The 17,376-nt window shown below is 38.1% G+C and overlaps 1 protein-coding gene across 6 annotated transcripts in view; it reads left to right on the plus strand.

The window, feature by feature from the left end:
• CCDC85A (coiled-coil domain containing 85A) overlaps positions 1–17,376 on the plus strand; it is a 167,163-nt gene that overhangs the window by 136,160 nt on the left and 13,627 nt on the right. The gene's annotated exons all lie outside the window — the stretch shown is intronic.

The following is a 17,376-nucleotide window of genomic DNA, read 5'->3' on the forward strand; positions in this document are numbered from 1 at the left end:
AATGGCATGTCCCCTGTGCCCCACCCTCCCTATTCACCCAATCTCTCCCCATGAGACACTGTTTCTCTGGATGATGAAAGTGTTCAAAGGGAAATGTTTTGCCAATGTGCAAGAGGTGAAACAAAAAATGGCAGAAGCAGTAAAAGGCATCTAAAATCGGCGAGTTCACAAAGTGTTTCAAGCAGTGGAAAAAATATCTTGACAGGTGTACTGCATCTAATGGAGAGTATCTGGAAGGTGACTGAAGTTTAAATATATAAGAATAAATACACAATTTTTTATAAATAAATTCTGGGCTTTTTTGTGTCTCCTCTTGTATAAAAAATTATGTGTAATGAACATGAAGGCACTAGTTTTCCCTAACAGTACACTTATTTAAAAATAATATGAGTGTGATAAATCCATATGGATTTCTCTTTGGTCTGGTGTCAAGTCCTCTGTTTCTTTATTGGGAAGTGTGGTGCTTTCCAGCTCTGATCATTCTGAGTCCAAGAGTAAATGAAAGCTTGGGTCTGTGTCTTCTACCCATGCAAAGTTACCAGGTCCTAGAATGTGAGGGTCTTTACTGGAGAACAGATATGTGGTGAGAAATGTGGTGAAGGTTGAGTTTGCTCTACACAGTGTTAGAGAGGAGCTCCCAGAGGAGAGGATGGAATATCACCACTGCCCAGGGAGCACAGCACTGTCCACTGTGCTGTGGTCTCTGCGGTATCCTACAAGCATCCTGGAGTTGAACTTTAAATCCAGTTCATAAATACAGTTCAAAAAGAGCCCAAAATTATGAAATCTTATTTAAAAAATAGAGTATTATTAGGTGTTATTATTTGATAAGGAAATACCTTTTCAAAGTTGGTTCCAATGATTTGGAAATGCCTTTTCAAATCATTGTTAAAGATCACCTGAACTTAGGATATTTTCTCCTGAGTACAGAGCCTAATGTAAAACTTAAAAAAATAAAATATAAATCACATGTAAAAATATTTCAAAGGATTTCATATAATAAATGGAGACATGAGATTTTAGAGATAAATGTTTTTAAGTATGAGAGAATAATATAGGAAATGTTAGAAAATTAACTTATTTAGCTCTAATTTTTACCAAAAGTATATTCTTTATTTTAAACTTAATATATTTTCAGTAATTCCTTCCAGGAATAAACCGAAATAAATTACTGTGGGGAAAAAGAAGGCATGAGGTAGCATGCATTAGCTTTGCATTGTGACCAGACTGAGAATAACAAGGCTACCTGCATATAAATCAAAGTCAAGTCCGCTTCACTTGTGATGCACAGAAGGAACATGTTCAGGAGAAGAAAGTATTTTTTTCAAAGGTATCTGATTTATTGGACTCATGCTGTAGAGTAAAGCATCTGAAATGACAGTCAGCTGGGCCTTTCTTTAGATGCCCTGGTTGACACAGAGGCTGAGAGAGGAGTAGGAAGAAGTAGACTGGGAGGCGATGATCAGTGTTGCTGTGACCGTTTATATGGAGCCTTTATCCGGTATCTTTCAGAGTGTGTGCCATCGAGCCCATATAACCTGGTAGCATCCTAACCTAAGAAGCTAATTAAAGTGGGTGTAGAGAGGCAGTATGAAGGAAGAACATGTGAAATAAATCATAGGCTTTGCCTTCATTGTTTTATGACTTAGGGACCTTTGGTGGGTAGGTAAGTCATTCTTAGTAAGAGAAGATTTAGGGTTTATTTATGAGTGTATTCTTATTCTAAGAATTCTACGAAGTAGTTTCTGTATCAGTAAGTTGGGGGTATTTTGATACGCAACCCACCCACATGTGTAAATGTGGCATTACTGAAAGTAATAGGTGAGTTTACTCAGACCACACCAGTGCAGATTGGTGAAACAGTTGGAGTCAGTTCTCTTCGCCCCATGGGCTTACCTTTGGGAGCTGCCACCTGGACTCCTAAGTCTGGGCCTGACTTGGGCTGTTACCTGGCTGCAGCAGTGATGTCTGGCCCAGTGGCTCCCAACATTCTCTGGACTGAGACAATCCCAACTCCTGCTTGGGTTCTACCTTGTCCAGGCCCAAAGCCTGTGGAGAACCTACTGCTTCCCACAACGTTCTAGTGTTTAGCCCAGAAATGGAGGTGGGAAGGAGTTACTATTAGCAAAGAGACAGTCGATTCAAAGATTGTTCCTCCTTCTTGAAAGTGCTCTATTATCCTTGATTTCAGTGTATTTACCATATTTTTGGACCATAAGATATACCTAGGTTTTAGAGGAGGAAAATAGGGAGCAAAAATTTTTGGAGCAAAAAATGTGGTAAAATATTTTTGTGGTAATAATAACATAAATAACATAATATTTCATCAATGTAAATGTAAACCGAACTCAATAACAGCATTAACAACCATTATTCCTCCCAAATTTGGGGGCTGGGGCGGAGTGCATCTTATAGTCTGAAAAAATACGTACCCGGTCAAATTCTTTCCTGTGGGAGAACTTCTTGTCCTCAAACTTCTCGGTACCTCAGGTATTTGCGATTTCAAGAGTGCTCAGCAGATGTATGCAAATAATAGCAAGCCCTCTTTTAGAATTTTTATCCTCTTTGAGATTTTTGGAACTTCCATAATAAAGGTTAATGGAATAGAAACAACTTTTGAACTATCATCTTTTATGAAGAGAAAAAGTAAAAGAATAAGGAGGCAGCAAACTTTAAACTCTTGGGCTAATTATTATTTTAGTAGTTTTATTCATCTGGGTGAGCGATTTTCAACTATGTCTGCATGAATTTCTAAAACATGCAATATCTGCCTATTTAGTGGGGGGCACTGACCTTTTTTCCCTTAGATTGTCAAGTAAAAAAAAAATGACAACAGCCAACACAACAATAGCCTTCCAGTGTTAATGCCCTGCCTTTAACCATAAATATTTAGGTCACATGTTAGAGTTGCATCTTATCGGTTACTTTTCATAGTATGGTTGTTTGTGATTGGTTAATTCTTGGTAGCAGAAATCCTTATATACAATATAAGCACCTGACTTTTTAGAAACTTACTTTGGAACAAAAGGGGTAGGCAATTACTATTATTTTTGTAAATCAATCAAAATTATACCTATTCTTTTTGTCAGATTGGCAAAAAATATTTTTTTTTGGTGTGCCACAGAATTTTAGTAACTAGTTTATGTGTGTCATGAGATGCAAAGTTGAAGGTCACTGCTCTGGCTATTGCTTTTAACAGTTATATTAGAAAAGAATTGAATACAGAAATGTAAGGATCGCAGAAGAAATGTAAATTTGACCCAAATGAGTAACAGCAAAGAAAGGGATTTGGTACTGTCTTTTCTTTACCTAAAATGCCTCTCACTTGCAACAGAACAACATATGAGGCAGAACTTCTGATGTTTGACAGATAACAAATAATAAGCCCAGGACCAGATGGGAACCATCCTGGACTTGCATGGAAGCTGGCTCTAAGAAAGGAGGCTGGTTAATAGCCAAGTTATATCAGCTGTTTTGACACCCAAGGCAGGTGTCATCATGCCAAAAGCAGGGAGTTTTTTAAATTTAAATATTTTCATGTTTTAGGAAATTTAATATCCATAGCTACAGAAATCTCATGAAAGAAAAGTGTAACATACACACTCAGAAACAAATCTTAATTCCAGTAAATTCAATCACAAATAATCGTGTGGGAATGATGTGTCTTTATCCTTTTGGGTGCCAAGCTTCTGTTGAGTGCCAAAAGCAGAAGCTACAGTTGGAATTTGGATACCAGCGTTCTGACCAAGTTTTAGACAAAGGGAGCTTAGGAACTTTGCATGTCGAATTTGGTTATTTTGTTTGGTATCAGCCTCATTCACTTTCCATTCCCTCTTCAATACATGATTCCTTAACCGGCAAAGCTCACATGCGTTTGTCAGTAAGTTCTGCAAATTGTATTTTCAATAAGATAGTTGGTGATGGCAGGTCAGTTTCTTTAACAACTTAAAAGGACTTTGGAGAGGTCTGTTTAAGGCTGATTCCTCTGGTAACTTGGGAAGAAGGTGGCTCATGTGGCTGTTCAGGCACTCAGTTTTGTGTTTTGTTTTTTGTTTTTTTGAAGAGCAATTTCTCCATTAGGGAAACCAGTTATACTGAGCCTTTGGCCCTTGAGAACCAGATCAAGGTGGGCATGAGAGCAGCTAAGAGCCGCTGCCCCTCCAATGTTTTTCACTTAAAAAAAGTGCCCTGCTTGGGATTTTGATATCGACAAAGTTCTTCAGAATCAGTCATGAGAATATGATAAAGCATCTGTCAACTCTGGCTGGCTTCTTCAGGCTATAAATTGATGCCATGGTAATTTCCATTAGGAATAATAAGGTCTTTAGGAATAAATAAGACTTTATTATCTTTTAAACCACTAGAAAATGTTTGATGTAATCCCATTGATTTTTAATAGTTTTTACCTTATGAAATTATGCCTTTTATTTTAGATATGTTATTTTGTTCATTTTGTTTGAAGGCATCAGTCCTACTGTTTTAAGTGTTCGGGTCTTAAGTCTTTAGGTTGCCAGGAGAGACACTGTAGGTCATGATAAAGATAGTGTCCAATTTTTTTTATTTTTACATGTTCTTTTTTCTTTCAAATGACAGGTTGGATGTTTGTTTTGGTTACAAGCACTAACTGCAACCTGTGTATCAGCTGAGGTGCAGACTATTGGGACACTGGGCCCTGTGATGGTCTCTGTTTTGTAGGCGAGGGAGTGTCCACTAATGGGCAGAGGCGAGGTCTGTGTCCAACTTTTGTTAACATTGGTCTAGCTTTCTGTTTTGTTTTGTTTTGTTTTGTTTTCCTGAAACCTGTTATGTGGCAAGTGTGTTTTCTGGAAGCAACATAAGTATGAAAACACTGCCACCATCTTCACCACTGTCATCCAAAACAAACTTATAGTGAGGTGTCTTCAGGGTCTGAATTGGAATTAGCCAAGAAACTCAGTGTAGTTTGTCATCCATCATCAATTTTGCTATTCACTGAGAGATTTCATCACTCTACCAATTTTCAGAGCATGGGAAGATCTCATCCTTTTATCAATCTTCAGGACATTTCTAGGCCCTCAATAAATTACATAGGAAAGAATATTTGTCTACTTATCACTTCCCTTTAAGCTGCTTGCCTCCTTCTCCGGAATCTGCCCAGACTACTGCAGTCTGCAGTGACCTTCTCATCCTCACGCCTGCTAGGCATGGGCACTTTTTTAGTAAAAGTCCAGATAGTATTTTCAAACTTGTGAACCATATGATGTGTTGCAACTTCTCAGGCCAGCAATTGTAGCATCAGAACAGCTGAAAACAGCCACAGAGTATATCGAAGTGAATGCGTATGGCTGTGTTCTCATAAAACTTTATTTACACAACTGGTGAAAGGGGCTGGATTCAACTCTGCAATTAGTTTGCTTACCCCTGCTCCACACTAAAATAATTTGTCAATTATTTGGGTTTTCTCTTAATATTGGTGTTTTTATTTCATTGAGATCTCTCGTATTACATAAATTTTCACTTGTACATGAATTTATTGCACACAAATACTTTTTTCCAATAAGTATTTTTTATTTCTTCAATAAGTATTTTTTATTTTTCCACTGGTTTAAGTTCCTTTGTCCTATCATCTATCTCCACACTGGCCCTAAAGTTATCAGAATCTGGATTTTGAAATGTGCTGTGATTAACCAGAGGAGCTGGTTGAGCAAGAGGCAAAGGTATTTTTTTCCTAACAAACCACTTAGCTTTGGGATGAAAATTTGTCAGCAATAAAGATTGCTTGCATTTGGCTTGAAAAGGCAAGTCCTCCCATACAGGAAGAACAGTCGTTGTGGAACATCAGCTGGGAAATTTGTGCTTTTCTGAAACAGCTGTGTATGGTTGCTCTAGTGAGAGAGTGGTTATATTGCTTTTGTGTCCTGGCTATTCTTGCATGTCTGAGGGAGATTGCTAGGGAGATAACATGAGGCAGGCTTGTTTTTAAAATAGACCCCACATGGCTGGTGGCTTGGAAAGAACATGCATTTCTATATAGTCCTTCAAAGGCAAGTTAAAGTCTAAATCCATGGTGATCAGTGAATGAGGAAAACTATTTCTGGCTTAGGCGGAGATCAGAAATCAATTAATCACCCTTTTCCCTTAAGTGGGGGCATTTCGTGAATGAATGATAAATCAGGAGGTTACTGGTAAGAATGAAGTGAATTCTGTGTTTTTCAGGTTCTTCATGTTAATATTCTCCTTTCCATGATTTCTGTCAAATATGTGGGTTTTAATTATGTTAAATGTGTGCATGGAAAGGAAAGAAAGGAAAAGGCTTGTCTGCAGGTGCTTTGGAAAGAACAGAGGGGAAAGAACTAAGGCTAGTTCGTGTGTCCAGCGTGTTTCTTGCGGATCAGAGTAAGACCTACAGAAGAGTGAGAAGGAGCCCCACTTGTCTTTTGTTTTTGTCACTAGGAATCATTGACATCAGAAGAGCCAAGGGGTGGAAGAAAGATTTAAAAAGAGCCAAATGCATTGGCTCTTGCTTAGATGGTGACTAATAGCAACCTGGCAATTATCAAGCTTCTCTATAGCAATTAATGTTTTCAGAGTGCCTTGCAATTGGGTTTATTAGTCACCCGTCACAGCCGCCACATGAAGCTAATTGAGAGACCTCTCCATTTTAGCACTGAGGACAAGTGACTTGCTGAGGGTCAGGCAGTGGGTAGCTGATGGAGCTCGTTAGTCCCTGGGTCATTCTTCTCTTGAGTAGGCAAAACAATTTCTACTTAAAAAAAATATCTCTAGCCAGCCTTGAAAAATTGATTATTACTGGCTAGTCTGGTGGTTTCCTAAAATGATACTACTGCAAATATTCTAATTTTAAAATTTTTTCTCTTTAAAATTTGCCTCTCCTAAAGCTTTGTGATGTCACTTTTCAGAATTTCACAGTCAACTTTTCAGAAAATGTTAGCTGTGCATTTTGAAGTTCTGCCAGGTCCTTTACTCAGGTCATGCTCTCACAATGTTGGCCCTTAAGACCTTCACCCAGAAACTTCAGGAAAATAAACATTTTTAACCAGGCAAACTTGGTTTGTGGCATTAGCCTTGGTCAAAGTTTATATGGAGGGTTTAGGGAAAGGTATTTTAAATTTTAGTTACTCATACTATCCTTTATCCTCAGAATCCAGGCTAGACGAAAGTAATGACCTTGCTATTTGAAATGAAAAAATTTACATTTCTCATGAGATTGGTAGAGGGATATTCATTCAATGGGAAGTGATCAGTGAGCTTCTACTGCTTTTCTTAGTAGAACCAAAACAAACCTTAATAAGTGTGGAATGGGATTTCTTTAGATCATGGGAAGATGACATCTTGGCCATCCATTCAATATTTTATTCCTTAAGTAGTTCTTATGTCTGTTATGTACGGATACTGTTTTAGACAATGAGTATGCAGCCTTGTGTAAGTAATTTATGTAGCTTACATTTCAAATGGTGGATCGTTATTAAAAATATGTACTAGGGAATGATGATCTGTATAAAAAAGCAAAAGCAGGTTACAGATTGGAGAGTGACTGGAGTGACAGGGTATTTTACATGGAATTAGAAAGACCCACTGAGGAGGTGACATTTGGAGGGACCTGAAGGAAGGAAAGAACATGGCTGGAAAGGAGTATTACAGAAGGCAAGAACAGCAAGGACAAAGCTTCATGTAGGAATGAACTAGTCACATTTGAGGAAACAGGAGCAAGGCAGCTAGTGTGGCTGCAACAGTGAGTGGATGGAGAGTAACAGGAGATGAAGTCAGAGAGACAGGCAGGGAACAGAGCCTGTAGGCTTTGTTGACAAGGTCAAGTGTTTGGATTTGGGTCTGAATTGATGGATAGCCATTGGAGGAATTGAGCAAGGTTGCCATCGTGTCTATTAAACTTTTTTAAAAGGTCACTGTCAATGCTAGGTAGAGGAGATAGAGGCAGGGAGAGAGTACAGACATAGGGACACTCAGGGAGCTAGCCTGGTGTAGTGTAAGAGGGCAGATGGTTGCTTGAACATTGTGGTGGGGTGGAGATGGGGAGGAGAGGGATTGGATTCACAATATATTTTGAAACAGAGCTGAGAGAGCTCTATGACAGAGTGGATGTGAATAGAAAGGAAAGAGACCCCGTATCACTTCACAGGTTGCGCACTACAGGAACTGTTCACACGGACTGTGCGATGGGTGGCATCCCAGCGTGGTTCAGTGTGGTGCCCCTAGAAAGACTTAAGGATGACTCCTTGGATTTTGATTTAAGCTATTATATGATCGGTGTTGCTGTTCACTAAAATGAGGAAGACTGAGAGGAGCAGATTAGGAGGTGTGGTGGAATCAAGCCATGTTTTGGGCATGGGAAATTTGAGATATTGGACACCTCCAAGGAGCTGTCACATACAGGGTTAGGTGTATGCATCTGGAACTCAGGGCAGAGGTTGGGGTTGGAGATAAAAATTTGGAAGGATAAATTTCTATGGGGCCGAACTAGGACTTCCTGTAGTGTGTTGAGGAAAAGAAGAGCTTCGTGGGCTGTGCCCTGCGACACTCTAAAACAGGGAAGGAGAAAGGAGTGAGGTGCAGAGAGGGAGAAGGAGGCCCATTTTACATTTGTATCTCAGTCTCCCAGATTTTATGGATGATCTTTGAACGTATTTTCTGTATTAATTATGCAACGTTGCTTTATGTGTTACTGTTTTAACTCTCTGATGGATCTCAGACTTACCTTTATGAACATTATTTACCTAAGTGAGCATATATAAGTTTGAATCCAAAAATCTTGTTTTCCATCATAAATCATTTATGTTAGGGGGCAGGGCACAAATAGATATATTTTTAAATCACTTGTTTTCTTTCTTCCCAGTAAGAGTCATTTGTGAAAGTGAGCTCATGCTTTCACGATGCTTTCTTGTGTGCTCTGACAGTGTTCTCACTAATGCAGACTTCGTTTCTCCCTCTGGTAATTGTCTTGCGACTACGTGTGCAGAAGCTACACTGCCCGGATCATTTTGGTCACTCTTGCTTTTGTAAAGCTTTAAGTGCAACGTTGTAGTGAATGCTCCAAGATAGAGCTTCCAACAAATGACCTAGGTAGAAGTGCACTCTAACAAGCAGCTGTACTTACCTTGTATTATTAACGAGTCTCCTAGAGAGGTAGCTACCCTTGTATGAAGCTGACTCTGTCTCTCTTACCTTGACCTTCCTCTTTTGTGCCGGAGCTTCACGTACTGGAAGACTGCTTGATGAAACTGAAGACCCTTCCTTTCACTAAAGCCATGGCAGCAAACACCACCTCACCATGCAGCATTTCTTAGTCAACTTGACAAGTATTTATCTTAAATAGGTGCTTAGTCCCTAGGGTTCTGGCTAGGTACATGTCTCCCTCTGGGCTCTGAGGGAGTGCTGTGGTATTTAACACAAGCATTAATCAGCTCTGCTCTGCCATCTGAATGCAATGCTGATCAGCACGGCTTCTTTGCTTTTTTGCATCAACACCAGCAATTCAGTTCTGTGTCCTGACTCTCAGTCTTACTCATGTCCCATCATCCCCATTTTTTAAAATAAGCCCAAGACCTAATGTATTCAGATACGTGGTCAACTTTTACTACTGAATGTAAACTTGATTGTTATCATTTTTTTCCCTTACAAATTTTAGTGTTTCTCACTGGGAGTTGTATGGTTAATAAAAGACAAGAATTAAGCACATAAACTTACTACCTGGAAGCAGAGTGTGCGTAAATCGAATTGTCCACATTTCCTACCTTTTGTTGCACAGCTGTTTGGTACCAGGCCTTCATTGTTCTTCTTTGTCTGCTGTCACTCTGGCTACAGAGACATACAGGGTATTTGCTGTCTTAGTCCTTTCAGGATATTCTTTCCTTCCTAGGATTCACCCTCTCTCATTCTTGTAAAAAAGCTAATCTCTATAATTACTTTCACGTATTTTTTGGGGGGAGGGGGACTGTATATATCTTCAAGTTTTACATGCAGTCACAGATATTTCAAAATTACTTTCCTTCCAAGAATGTTATATTGTTTCATCAGATATTTTCTTCATGGCATGAAGTTAAAATCATTACAATTTTTGCAAACTCTTTTATTTCACATGTCAGAAGAGACCCATTTGTATGGGTATCTGAGAAAGAGGATGTGGGGCTTCATGAATTGTTAATTACTTCTTTGTTCTTGATTTTAAAATCTGATGAAAGAGTTAGATAGATGTATTACTTTTCTGGCACTTCCTGTCCTGGTGAATGGCCTGACCATTTAGCTGGTACCTAGCCAGAAAGCTGGGAGCCCTTCTGGGTTCCTCTTCAACCTCACTACCTACATTCACATAAACATTAGGGCTCGTAGGGCTGTGTATTTTAACCCTTCAATATCCTTTTCATTCCTTCTGCTGTTGTCCTGTGTAGGCAATGAGTAATCAGTTTTCACTTGAACTTCTCTGTTAATATCCTAACTAGACTTCCTCCCAGCTAATCTTGTCCCACCCAAATTATTTTCCACATTACCGGAGAGATCTATAAAACACAAATCAGGTCTTGTCACAGCTCACACTTCAGTATAGAGTGAATTTCAAAGCCTTCCTATGGCGTAGAAGGGTCTCTGTTCTGACTCCCGCCTTTCCTGTCAGCGGCCGCTTGGCTACTCACCTCCCTCACATTCTGGGCACATGTCCGTTTGAACTACTTCTGTTTCCCTAACAAGACAACTGTTTAAACCCAGGTTCTCCGGATTTAAGCTCCTTACCTCCTCTACTGTGACCCCATAGACCTACTATGACCCCATAGACCTACTATGACCCCATAGACCTCAATCTTAGGCCTTATTCAGCATAATGAACGAGGGGTGAGGAAATAAATATAAATACTGCCTTCCAGTTTCTTTAGCTGGGAGCACCAACATATTCATAGATTGGCCTACGCTCAATGCTAAGGATAATATCTCTTTTGATGATAGTTTATTTTTTTATTTTCACCACTTGATGTTTGCCGTTACATAATGATTTTGATGGGAATCAGCATATATTTTAGATGCCCCATTGTTAAATTCTATTTGTACTTTTGGTCTGCTATAATCCCTAGTATTCATTTCAGTTACTGTTTTAATATACTGGAGCTTCACTGTAGTGTTAGAAATAGATGGAAATGATTCAAGATTTCCCAGATAGACTTATTTTGCTAGAATAATAGTAATTAGTGAGAGAAAATAGTGGTGGGAGTTTAGTCTATGTTTACATTATATAGACTTGCCAAATACGGATCAACTCAAAAATGTTGGTTTCACTTATTTCGGGCCGTTTTAGCACTCTAGAAGTGTTCTTTAGTTACTGGACAAATAGTTGAGTACCTGCTAATTACTAAGTACACAGGCACACAAGTAAAGCATTTATACAACTATTTTTGAGATGCTAGAGGAAAAGTCCCAGTCTCACACATTGATTATGATAATCCATTAATATATCAAGTTTATTGAGCAACTGTTGCTGGGACAGATAGGGTGCTAGTGTTAATGGTTACAGAGATAATAAAAGTCAAGTGCAATGAGTTTGAGGAGCCCCACAATATATATTTAATAGTACTATAAAATGTGATAGGACTTAACATGGAGCTATGAGAAAATGTTGTCAGCTCATGTAAAGTAAATGGTCAAGATAATTAAACCCACCTGTTAAATAATGAAAAGTAAAGTTCACACGATCACAACTTATTCATCTGCAAAGTCATGAGGGAAGCAAGTTTTCTAGATGCCTATTTCAGGAGGAGAAAGAGAGAATGTGAGTAGGAATTAATAAGGAACCAGAATTGAAAGAGTGACATCATGGATCACACTAGTATGGGACAAAAAAGCATGGGATCCAGAAAAGTCTCACTGGAACCCAAACCCAGAGAGAAGAAAGAACAGGAAATAGACTGTTCTCTTGATGAAATAACTGTATTGACCTGGAGCCCTCCTGTATTTCATTTATAGCATGATTCATACAGCATTTCAAAGTGAGCTGTCACTAATTTTCAACAAATTCCTTAGGCTGTTGGGTACAAGTCTCAAGGTTCCTGGGACATTATTATAGATTCAGACTGTATGTAACTGTCACCGCCACAGTGATGTGCCTGGTGTGGAGAAAGGCAAAGGAGCACAGAGCTGATGGTGTGCCCCAGTTCTTCTGGATCAGTTATTAACACTAACACACTTCTGATCCTCCCGAGGATCATTCCAACCATCCTGATCTTGCCCAGGATCCCCTGGGTCTTCTTGTAGCCCCAGGGGCTGCATGATGAGTAGACAGGGCAGAAGAAGACCTTCAGGGCCCAAACAAACAGAAAATCATTATGTAGTTCAAATAGCACCAGGCTAACTCTTAGCCTGGATAGATATTAACATGTAGGGGGAGTTCATATTAGCTAGTCTTAATAATCATTTAATTGACAGCGCTTAGGAGAGTCCTCACATGTATGAGGAGCTCAGTAATTGAGAGCTGTATGACTAAGGCATCCTCTCAGGAGTCCTCTACCTACTGAGGAGACAAACATGTAAACAGACCACACAACCCTGAGCCACATGTGGAGGAGACAATGGTCGCTGTTCAGATCCAGATTTCTGTCTTTTGATTTGCCTTTGCATGTCACACAATGCTCTCACCCACACTGGGCTGTTGCTTCATGTGCCAGGGCCCTCATTTCTCTCTCCTGGAAATTTTATTCTTTCCTAGTGTGTCTGCCTGAAGTTGAATGCAGACTCTTTACCTGTTGTGTTGCTAAGAAAGCTTTATTTTCTTCCGTAATTTCCACAAATCATCTTCTGCCAATCATATTCTCTGTGGGGGATGGGTGTCTCAATTTGCAAGGTGCTGCAGTGTCCTGTGTCTCTCCACTCGGAGAGCAATTTGTTCTTTGGACCACTGCCCCATACCGGTCCATTTTGTATTCTGATTCTGTTAGTATTGTTGCAGTAGACTGCTTTGGATATTTTTAATTCTTTTCCTTTTGTTAGAAAGAGTAATTTCCTATTCAGGGGTGGAAATATGGAAGTCTTTATACTTAGACCACTTGAGGAACGACGCTTAGAGAGTTTTCTTTAAAATGATTACAAGCTCCAAATCATGTAGGCGATTTGTCCTCATACGCAAAATCTGTGATGGAGCTGTCAACAAATGTGGCTCTTTGGTGTTCCAAAATAGCTCTCCCTTTAAATCAGGCTTTCTCTATTCCAGCGCTGTCGACATTTGGGGCTGGATAACTCTTTGCGGTGTGGGCTGTCCTGTGCGCCGTCCATCGTGCAGCAGCATCCTTAGCCTCTACCCACCGAATGCCCATAGAAACTGCACAGTGCTGACGGCTAAAAATATCTGCAGACATTTTTTGCCAAATGTCCCCCCTGGAGGGCCAAATCACCCCAAGTTAAGAACTGCTCTAAATAATAAACATCTGAAAAGAAATTGACAAACAAGCTATACAATGGATTGACAAGCAAAGCAAAAACATTTATGACTATAGCAAATACAGAGCAGTAATTTTCAACCAATGTGCTGCAAGAGACACACAGGTGTGCTGCAAGAATTTATAAAATATGCAATACCTGACTATTTAATTAAGGTGCTGACCTCTTTTCCCTTAAGCTGTCAAAATTAAAAACTGACAGCAGCCAACACAAAAATAGCCATCCAGTGTGAATGGATCAAAATTATACCTATTATTTTTTGTCAGAATGGCAAAAAATGCATTTTGGGGGTGTGCTGCAGAATTTTAGTAATTAGTTTTTGTGTGCCATGAGATGAAAAAGGTTGAAAATAGCTGTTATAGAGTGTTCTGTGTGGGCCAGGAACTATTTTAAGAGCTCTTTTCAAATAAGTAACCAAGCTCATAGAGTGAGGTATTATTGCCTCATTATTGCCCCCATGTTATAGATGAGGAAGCTGAGGTACAGAGAGGCCACACAGTTGCTAAGCATCAGATCAAGAATTTGAACCTAGGCACTGTGACTGTAGAGTCATGAGCTGGGCTTACTGTGCTTCTCTCTCAACAAACATTGGAATCGATACCTACTTCACAGAGCATGGGATATTCTCTCTGACAGGTGCTTAGCAAATATTTATGTGAATAATAAATGAATATCTATAAATTTAGGGAAGTAATGTTCTAAATCAGTATTGAATAGATTCTTCACTTTAGTTAAATAAAAAACAAACTTTTCTTTAAATACAATAAACTAAATATTCTCTGTTACAGCAAAGCAGAGTCTCTTAGCATCACTAAGCCCATTCATAGGAATCTTTTGGGAGAAGCTTGTTAAGGTGACCTTTAAAGTCACTTCTAATCTGAGCTTTGATTTGTGTGCTACCGCAGGTCTGCAAAATGTCAGAAGGCAGGCTGGTAAAATTGAACAAAATATTATTTTCCTGATGAGATTAAACAAACCATCTGCTCTTGACTTTTAATAAGGAAAGACTGAATTCATCCTCTCTCTTAAACTAGGTGTGTGTTCTGATGAGGTATGATAGTTTGACCTACCTTCAGGACTTATAAAAAATTAAACATCTTTAACTAACAGGAAACCACTTTAGCCGATCAATTTTCAGACTTCCATAGTTGGCTTCCTATAATAGATAAGAGGACTGAGCTCTAAAGTTTCTTACAAGTGCACTATGTCTGATCTATATCTAAACAGGAAGCCTGGCCCTGGCCAGGTAGCTCAGTGGGTTAGAGAATCATCCAGATATTCTAGGATTATGGGTTGGATCCCCCATCAGGGCATGTACAAGGATCAACCATAAATAATTGATAATAATAATTTTGAATGCATAAATAATTGGAACAACAAATCAGTGTTTCTCTCCTAAATCAATAAAAACATAAATAGGAAGCCTGTATTTCATGTAATAAAATATAAAAACAGTATTCTGTTATTCCTGATAAAGATTTTTTAATATGTATTTCTATAAGGCAAAAGAATGGAAACTTCCAAAATGTTAATTAAAATAATGTTACTAAAATAGCAATAAATACAATATAACCACAAATAGCAAGAAGACAGCTTATTTACAATAGCTTCATCCTGCCAGTTCTCTTAAAATTCATATTGTGAATTGTAAGTATTTTTTCTATGAGACTGTAAGTAAAATATTTTTTTTGTTTAGATGATCTCTTAAAAAATTGAATGGTTTCATTTTTTTCTTAACTCTTAAGAAATCAGTTGTTTTCAAAACACTACTATAAAATGTCCTAAATCTCACTTTTCAGGGAAGATTTTCCAGATATGATGTGACAAGGGGAATAGCAGGACCAATATATTTATTTTCTTCATTGATATGTAGGGACTTTGTTTCCTGATCTAGGCTGGTGTTTACAGCATTAGAATTCAGGATTCAGGACTTTTATGATTACTTCTCAGTAATCATAAAAATTACAGGTTACCTTCTGGTAAGTAATCTGCAATTTACCATCCACCATCCCCCCTGCCCCCGCTGCCACCAGTCTTGATGCAGAGCATTACTTTGTTCTTGGCATTTAGGAGGCACTGTCCTGATATCTACAATAATTTATGGGTTACATTATGTATCTGAGTACTTAATGAGTACTCAGATTTCTATTGGAATGAAAGAATTATTCAGGCATTCTTTTTCATAAACATCAAATTTTGAAAAATTGCAGAAAACAAATCTAAGCAAAATAGTATTACTCAGAAAATAGAAAGTGACTTTCCTAAGGTGGTTCGTAGGCATTTTCCCAACTGATGGCCAGAATCTGGGTTTCCACCGTTCTGAGCTTCAAAGTTGCCAGCAACAATTCCAAGCACTGAGTCACTGGAGGCTTAGTATGTTTTGTTTTGTTTTGTTTTTTTTCCTGCAGAAGCTGTCTACAGAAAATAGTGTGATTGACATTTTCAGAGCTAGCAAAGAGCTAACCCTTCATTGGTATATAAATACCATTTGGCTATAGTTTACTTGAAGGTCAAAAATGGTAGCTGCTCCAATATGCTTTTCCAAGACCAGGATTAAAAAACAAACAAACAAAACATATTGCCAACATAAGTAGAAGTCAACAAGCCTGATTCTAAAGGAGTACCTTTTCCTTTAAAATGTTTATATCATCAAGTAATTTATTCTTTCCCAAAAATCTGCTCTGTGTATATTGCCTCCTCTTATGAGATTAATACTATACAGTCTATATAAATGTTTAAAAAAAACCTTTTACAAGATCCTGAAAAGGCATACCTATTATTTCATATTTTATGTGTTTTTTGAAAGTGGGAAAATATACGCTGTCTACATAGTAACTAAATGGCTGCTCCTTCGAGCCTTTTCTAAATGGTTATAGGTATTACCTTAGATTTCATGGGTATGATGAATTTTGTTACAATGGAGAGGTATTGAGATTTAATCTCACTACACATTAAGGAAGAATGACAGTAGGGATTCTAATGTTTTGCCCAGTTGCTGAATCTGAAAAATGTAAGATCTGAGAGATGTGGAAGTCATGGAGAGAACCAAATCCTAAAGTTAGAACTCACTTGTAAAAAAAAAAAAAAAGGCACTACTCATAGATCGTCTCAGAAATTGAACTATGATGATTGGGGGAGAGGTGAATTTTACGCCATCGATCATATTATAAATTACTAGATATAACTCTTTTGATGATGGAAATAAATTAGACACTGACATATGAAATGATGGCAAAAAACAATGTTCAAATCAGTGTTACTTTGATAAAATGATCTTTATGGTCCAAGTGCAAATATATAATTTTCTCTGTTCTATGTGAGGAATATGTGATTATATTTCATAGATAACTGGTACTGATTTAGTAGATTCATAATGGAGTTTTGGGAGTGACAACTGCTGATCGTCACTGCTCCTCATTTTTACTTCACTTTAGACATTTTCTTTATTAATTCAGCCTCCAAAAGTCACAGAACAGTGAAAATTAGACTATTACTATTCGCAGTGGCGCACATATTTCTAGGGAAATGGGTCGATGAGAACTAAAATGTTGTGCTCTCATTTTTTGTCTCATAAAATTATGTAGACTGTATATAATATGTAAATATTGAGCCTGTTTTGTGTATTTTTCATATTTTTAAAATTCTTGGTATTCCTTAGGACATAGCATTCTTAGTTGAAGGTGGTAGTAAAAGTTGGCAGGAAGAGGAAATTATATGCAAATTAAGTTCATTTTGGTTCTGCTAATTTTAACAGAATTAGTTTTTCATGGGGAAAAAACTGAAATTTTAGGGAAAATTTTTTTTCAGTTTAATTTAGTTATGTGATATCTCTAGTTCCAGCTAGTTCAGAAATTGGTGGGGTTAACTTGATTAATAGACATTTTGATAACTGTGTATATATCCCATGTAAAACATTTATTATGACACATTAGCTCATACATACAGTGT

Source organism: Phyllostomus discolor, chromosome 6 (assembly GCF_004126475.2).
Source record: "Phyllostomus discolor isolate MPI-MPIP mPhyDis1 chromosome 6, mPhyDis1.pri.v3, whole genome shotgun sequence".
Lineage (NCBI taxonomy): Eukaryota > Metazoa > Chordata > Mammalia > Chiroptera > Phyllostomidae > Phyllostomus > Phyllostomus discolor.